The following is a 7,364-nucleotide window of genomic DNA, read 5'->3' on the forward strand; positions in this document are numbered from 1 at the left end:
ATCAGAGAGTACAGGCACATCCCTCCCCAAAATCATCTCAAAAGGTAGCTTCTCCATTACCCCAACTTTGAGGAGGTATTTCTGACCCTGAATCTCAACTGTGAGCTCAGCTGTGGGCTGCTGTGACTGGTCACCATGGACACATTGGATCAGTGTCTGATGACCATAATCAATGTCATTAACAGGTACATTACCTTTTCTGATCAATGACAGGGAACTGCCAGTGTCAATCATTGCAGTAAGACTTTTACCATTCACTTTTACAGGTACCAAGCATGACCCTTCCCGAGTCTGTCTATTCTGAACACCATCCCCCTCTCTGGGTACATAACAGTAACCTGAGTTCTTGGATTTACGTAGCGGACACATTGAAGCTTTGTGTCCCTGCTGCCGGCAGTAAAAACAGGTCAGACCCCTCCCATCAGAGCGAACTGCATGATCCCTTACCTCCCTCCCAGACACATAACCCCCAGAGTTACCTCCACCATCTCTGGCGTTTCTGATGTCCCTTGTGTCTCTGAGACTCCTTGGAGCGGGTGCTGCAGGTTGTGGTGGGCCCCCTTTACGTGCATTAAGATACTGCTGTGCAAGCTTGGCCGCCATAAGCCCGTCCTTGGGCTCGTGCTCTCGGACCCAGGTTCGAATGTCGTGTGGTAGAACTTGTAGAAGTTGCTCGAGGATGATGACCTCCCGATTTCGTCCTGTGTCTTCTCCCCGGTCGAACCCATCGTCGGTAGAGACCCTTGAGGCGGTGGTACGTCTCTGTCGGCGACTCACCCGATGGCATTGATGCAGCTCTGAAGCGTTGACGGTAGGTTTCCGGTGAGATGTCAAACTTCACCAGCAGCGCTTCCTTCAAGCCCTTGTAGACATTGGCCAGCCCCTCATCCATTGCTGTGTAAGCCTCTAAGGCCTTGCCCGTGAGCAATGGGACAAGCCTGCAGGCCCACTCTACCTCAGGCCACTGCCACGTCTTAGCCATGCGCTCAAACCTCAGCAGGTAGTTTTCAATGTCCTCCCCTGCTGGTATGAGGGCATCTTTGGCTCCTTCCTCAGGAATGCTGGAAGATGGACGTTAACACTGCTGGACTGGTCTCCTGGTGCTGGCCTCATTACTGCTTGGGGTGCCTGCTGTGGAGTTGAAGTCCCTGCTGCATCGAGCCTTTGTCGTCCTGGTGTTGGAAGACCCAATCTTGGGCTCTCACTGACGAGTTCCGCCTGGTGGGGAGCAGTGAGGATAGATTGGCGTAGGCCACGTAACTCCTGCTTGAGGTCTTCGTCCCTCCTCTCAAGGCAGGTGAAAAGTTGCTGAAAAAGGGTTACCATGGTTGGGTGTGGTTCTGGTCCCCCAACTGCTCCTTCAGTCAGCAGCTCACCCAGTTCTGGTTGTCTTTGGCCCCGCGGTCGGGCTCCCAGTTTCTCATACTTGACCTCTTCTTCACCAGACGATTCCATGGTATTCCACCCCGGTTCAACTTCAGGTACCTTTTCTGACAGTTGATGCTGTTGCTGAGAACGCAATCCTGTACGCATTCCTTTACCTCTCTTGTTGGAATTCACTGATTTGCGGTACGCCATCCCACCACTGCCACCATATGTCACGTAGAGTAGGCCAGATGGCTAAACTGGATAACCTAACCTCTATAAAAATAAAAAGATGGCGGAACCGCAAAAGTTCTTCTGTGCAAAGGTGTTTATTTACAAGTGATTCCGGAACAGAAAACAACAGTACTGCCATCAACGTCTACCTTATGGGACAGCTTAACAACAATGCTGCCCCATCCACAGCTCAATCCAAAAAATCCCCCCTTAGAGACTGGAGAGAGGCTCCTTTTGTAGGGCTAGCCCCTCCCCTCAGAACAATTAACCCTAATTAATTAATCAATTAACAATACAAACCTACATTTTCCATAAACTAAACATACTAAAGGATATACATTGCAACACGGTTTTAAACAATATCACAACATAACATTTACAACATTACATCATTACTGACAATATCTTTCAATATGCCCATATGCATTAATGAGCCATTTGGGACAGGCACCATAAAGCCAACCCAATTCCCTTAGCTCGGGTCCTTTTCCAGCATACCCAGAAGCCACAGAGATGGAGAGAGAGGAACAGAACAAACAAACAATGCGCCCATCCACAACATCGATAAGTATAATAATTATTGTATCTCGCAAATATGAACATTGACAAGTGTGAAATGCATGCACCAAGACAGAAGTTAAATTGTGTGTCGACCCACATTGTTAACTTATGGTATAATGGCGCAGGGAGGAGTGATGAATATGTGTGTGCGTTAAAGAACCAAATGCTGCCCGCGGCCAGTGACGGACTTCTACGTCACACAGTGTTTAGATGTTCCTGGAATAGCAGATATTTATTTATGACAGTGTGTAGAAGGTGACATGCACATCCAATATTTCTCCACTGGTGCTGGACCAACAAAAAGGGAATCAAGAAAAGTCCACACACAGTTAATATGCTTCTCCACACCAGTTAACTGGTGCAGGAATGGTTAATGCTGCTCCCATGCTGGTACAGGAATAAAGAAAAGTCCACACACAGTTAATGCTGAATACAGGAATAAAGAAAAGTCCACACACAGTTAATGCTGCTCCTGTGCTGTATGCTGGTACAGGAATAAAGAAAAGTCCACACACAGCTAATGCTGCTCCTGTGCTGTATGTTGGTACAGGAATCAAGAAAAGTCCACACACAGTTAATGCTGCTCCTGTGCTGTATGCTGGTACAGGAATAAAGAAAAGTCCACACACAGTTAATGCTGCTCCTGTGCTGTATGTTGGTACAGGAATAAAGCAGGGGAGCAGTGTGCACGGTGTACAGGCTTTTCTTTTCTTAATACCAAATTGTCAAGGGACTCTGGTCCAGGCCCATTAGCATCCTCTTATTAAAGTGGCACAGGCACATTTACTGCAAATGCTTTTTGATGTTACTGGAATAGCAGAGATATTACTGCATGGGCCTGTATTCACAAAGTGTCCCAGAGTAGGACTGCTGAACTAGGATCAGCCCCCCGCGTATTTGTTATGAAAGGGAAAGGTGGATACTTAGTCAGTTGTGCATTCGTACTTAGTCAGATTGCATTCAACTGAAATGTGTCTTCCGCATTTAACCCAACCCCTCTGACCACCCGTACAGGAAATGCATGCACACATGACTGTTAGTCTCTTTTGATAAAAGCTTCTACTAAATGGCATATATTGTTTCAAAGGAAAAATTGATCCCAGATCAGCACTCGTACTCTGAGACACTTTGTAAATATGGGCCTCGTGTTTTCCCATGCAGTATGAGCAGTTCCTGGAACAACTGTCAGACCTGGCCTTCGACATGAGACTACAGCTCATTCTGTCTCGAGTAGAGCAACGGCTTTGGTGGAAAGCAAGACCCTGGCCCACCCACAACCTACAGCGAATGGTACACAAAATGTAGTTTATCGCTACTGTAACTAGCTACTACTTTAGAGCTGTAATATGTCTAGACAGTATTATTCTTTGTAATTATTGTTTCATTCATTTCTCACTTCCCCCTGCTGCTCCCCTATTAACATTCATACATCCTCCCAACGGGAGTACCCTGCCCCCACCCCCCAACGGACATGTACCCTGCCCCCACCCCCAACGGACATTTACCCTGCCCCCACCCCCAACGGACATGTACCCTGCCCCCCCACCCCCAACGGACATGTACCCTGCCCCTACCCCCAACGGACATGTACCCTGCCCCACCCCCCAACGGACATGTACCCTGCCCCCACCCCCACACGGACATGTACCCTGCCCCCACCCCCCAACGGACATGTACCCTGCCACCACCCCACACGGACATTTACCCTGCCCCCACCCCCAACGGAAATGTACCCTGCCCCCACCCCCACCCCCAATGGACATTTCCCCTGCCCCCGCCCCCAACGGACATGTACCCTGCCCCCACCCCCAATGGACATGTACCATCACTACAGTTGTAAATGTGTATATATTATTATTTTTGTATTATTGTCTCATTCACTTTTCTTTTTTTGACCTGCATTGTTGGATCTCGGAGCATAAGAATTTCACTGTACCCTGCGATGACTTCTGCAACCCTGTGCATGTGACTAATACATTTATCTAATCTAATCTACATGTCATTTGTTGAATGGTCAGAGAGTTGTTTGCACACCTTAAGTCGTTCTAGGCGCATATGCTGTAGGGGGAAAAAACTCAAGCACACTGGTGTTTTTGTATGCTCCCACATTCCACAATGGATTAAATGGATTTCACAGCAACATTTCTGTCAATCTAGTTCATATCATCACTGTTGATCTCCTAGTACTGTATCATTGTATGCTAAAAATGGATAAACACCGTTTACCATGTCGTCTGCAGTTAAAGGTTCAGAAAGAGAGGTCTGAGAGTAAGGAGTTCCACATAAAGCTGTTGAGGTGGAAAGTGTCTGAGCTAGTGGAGGATAAGAGGAGTTGCTCAGCCCTGGCCGTAGAGCGAGACGACACCCCTGTGACCACCAGGAAGCTGCAGGTAGCTTTGAGGTTAGAGAGCTGGGCTGATAGCCAGAAGGTTGCTGGTTTAAGCCCCGGGCTGATAGCCAGAAGGTTGCTGGTTTAAGCCCCGGGCTGATAGCCAGAAGGTTGCTGGTTTAAGCCCCGGGCTGAGCGCAAAAAGTGGGAACTGAATCAGCAACCGGAGGGCTGCTGGTCTGTGATCCCAGGTACCATCTCCTGCCATTGTGCCCTTGAGCAAGACACGTAACAGCTAAAAATGCTACCCATCCTTGGGTTGGGTAGGGATAGGCAGAAGACAAATTGTATTTTACTCACAAAATAGATGTGAAGTATCTATTGTATCTAAAGAATATACACTGCCCCAAAAAATAAAGGGAACACTTAAACAATGCAATGTAACTCCAAGTCAATCACACTTCTGTGAAATCAAACTGTCCACTTAGGAAGCAACACTGATTGACAATAAATTTCACATGCTGTTGTGCAAATGGAATAGACAACAGGTGGAAATTATAGGCAATTAGCAAGACACCCCCAATAAAGGAGTGGTTCTGCAGGTGGTGACCACAGACCACTTCTCAGTTCCTATGCTTCCTGGCTGATGTTTTGGTCACTTTTGAATGCTGGCGGTGCTTTCACTCTAGTGGTAGCATGAGACGGAGTCTACAACCCACACAAGTGGCGCAGGTAGTGCAGCTCATCCAGGATGGTACATCAATGCGAGCTGTGGCAAGAAGGTTTGTTGTGTCTGTCAGCGTAGTGTCCAGAGCATGGAGGCGCTACCAGGAGACAGGCCAGTACATCAGGAGACGTGGAGGAGGCCAACAACCCAGCAGCAGGACCACTACCTCCTCCTTTGTGCAAGGAGGAACAGGAGGAGCACTGCCAGAGCCCTGCAAAATGACCTCCAGCAGGCCACAAATCAAATCAAATGTTATTTGTCACATACACATGGTTAGCAGATGTTAATGCGAGTGTAGCGAAATGCTTGTGCTTCTAGTTCCGACAAATGTGCATGTGTCTGCTCAAACGGTCAGAAACAGACTCCATGAGGGTGGTATGAGGGCCCAAAGTCCACAGGTGGGGGTTGTGCTTACAGCCCAACACCGTGCAGGATGTTTGGCATTTGCCAGAGAACACCAAGATTGGCAAATTCGCCACTGGCACCCTGTGCTCTTCACAGATGAAAGCAGGTTCACACTGAGCACATGTGACAGACGTGACAGAGTCTGGAGACGCCGTGGAGAACGTTCTGCTGCCTGCAACATCCTCCAGCATGACCGGTTTGGCGGTGGGTCAGTCATGGTGTGGGGTGGCATTTCTTTGGGGGGCAGCACAGCCCTCCATGTGCTCGCCAGCGGTAGCCTAACTGCCATTAGGTACCGAGATGAGATCCTCAGACCCCTTGTGAGACCATATGCTGGTGCGGTTGGCCCTGGGTTCCTCCTAATGCAAGACAATGCTAGACCTCATATGGCTGGAGTGTGTCAGCAGATCCTGCAAGAGGAAGGCATTGATGCTATGGACTGGCCCGCCCGTTCCCCAGACCTGAATTCAATTGAGCACATCTGGGACATCATGTCTCGCTCCATCTACCAACGCCACGTTGAACCACAGACTGTCCAGGAATTGGCGGATGCTTTAGTCCAGGTCTGGGAGGAGATCCCTCAGGAGACCATCCGCCACCTCATCAGGAGCATGCCCAGGCATTGTAGGGAGGTCATACAGGCACATGGAGGCCACACACACTACTGAGCCTCATTTTGACTTGTTTTAAGGACATTAATTCAAAGTTGGATCAGCCTGTAGTGTGGTTTTCCACTTTAATTTTGAGTGTGACTCCAAATCCAGACCTCCATGGGTTGATAAATTTGATTTCCATTGATCATTTTTGTGTGATTTTGTTGTCAGCACATTCATCTATGTAAAGAAAAAAGTATTTAATAAGAATATTTCATTCATTCAGATCTAGGATGAGTTATTTTAGTGTTCCCTTTATTTTTTTGAGCAGTGTATTATATTCTATCTAATGTATCTGTTATATTTTATTATAGTCTACAGAAAAAGGTGGAGCGACTGCAGGGGGAACTGGGTTCCAGTATGGTCTCCATCACAGAGCTCAAGGCCCAGCTGTCACATACCAACAAGCTGAAGGTAGAGGGCAGGATGCTTACAGCCCACACATTCTCTAGAGTCATAGAACTTCACCTACCTACTCTTCTCTGTCTGATTCCTCTAACTGCCTGTGAAATACCTGTACAAGATTCCAAATGTAGTTTAAAAATGTTGGTTATTACCACTAATTAGCACTTTGTATTATATGTAAACTGTGATAATTGTTTACTGACAGTATAATTTCTACTTCTGCATAACATTGTTATAACATACCATTGGTCGCAATGTTATGTTTTTGTGAAGTAATACGATGAAACTTAAAGGGCATTCCGGTCAAATTTGGAATGCTGTATCTAAGCTCAAAGTCCCGGAACAAAGCCAGACCATTGGGGAGCAGAGTAAGAGTCTGGAGGAGCTGGAGAAGGGGAAGGCCCAGGTAGAGGAGAGGCTGACCACAGCCGGGACAGATCTACAGAGCCAGGAGCACCAGGCCAGGGAGGCTCAGCAGCAGCTTACCACCCTCAGACAGACTCTGGCCCAGCTCACACACAGTGAGAAAGAGGTGGTGAGATGGATGGATACATAGTCGTATTAACAGGCACAGGCATTCATGCACAAATGGATGCTCTCATAGAAAGACAGAAACACACATGCACACACACACACATACAAACAGAATGGCATTTGATTGAGGAGTACAGAAAATAACATCAGA

The sequence above is a fragment of the Oncorhynchus tshawytscha genome, linkage group LG08 (assembly GCF_018296145.1).
Source record: "Oncorhynchus tshawytscha isolate Ot180627B linkage group LG08, Otsh_v2.0, whole genome shotgun sequence".
NCBI lineage: Eukaryota > Metazoa > Chordata > Actinopteri > Salmoniformes > Salmonidae > Oncorhynchus > Oncorhynchus tshawytscha.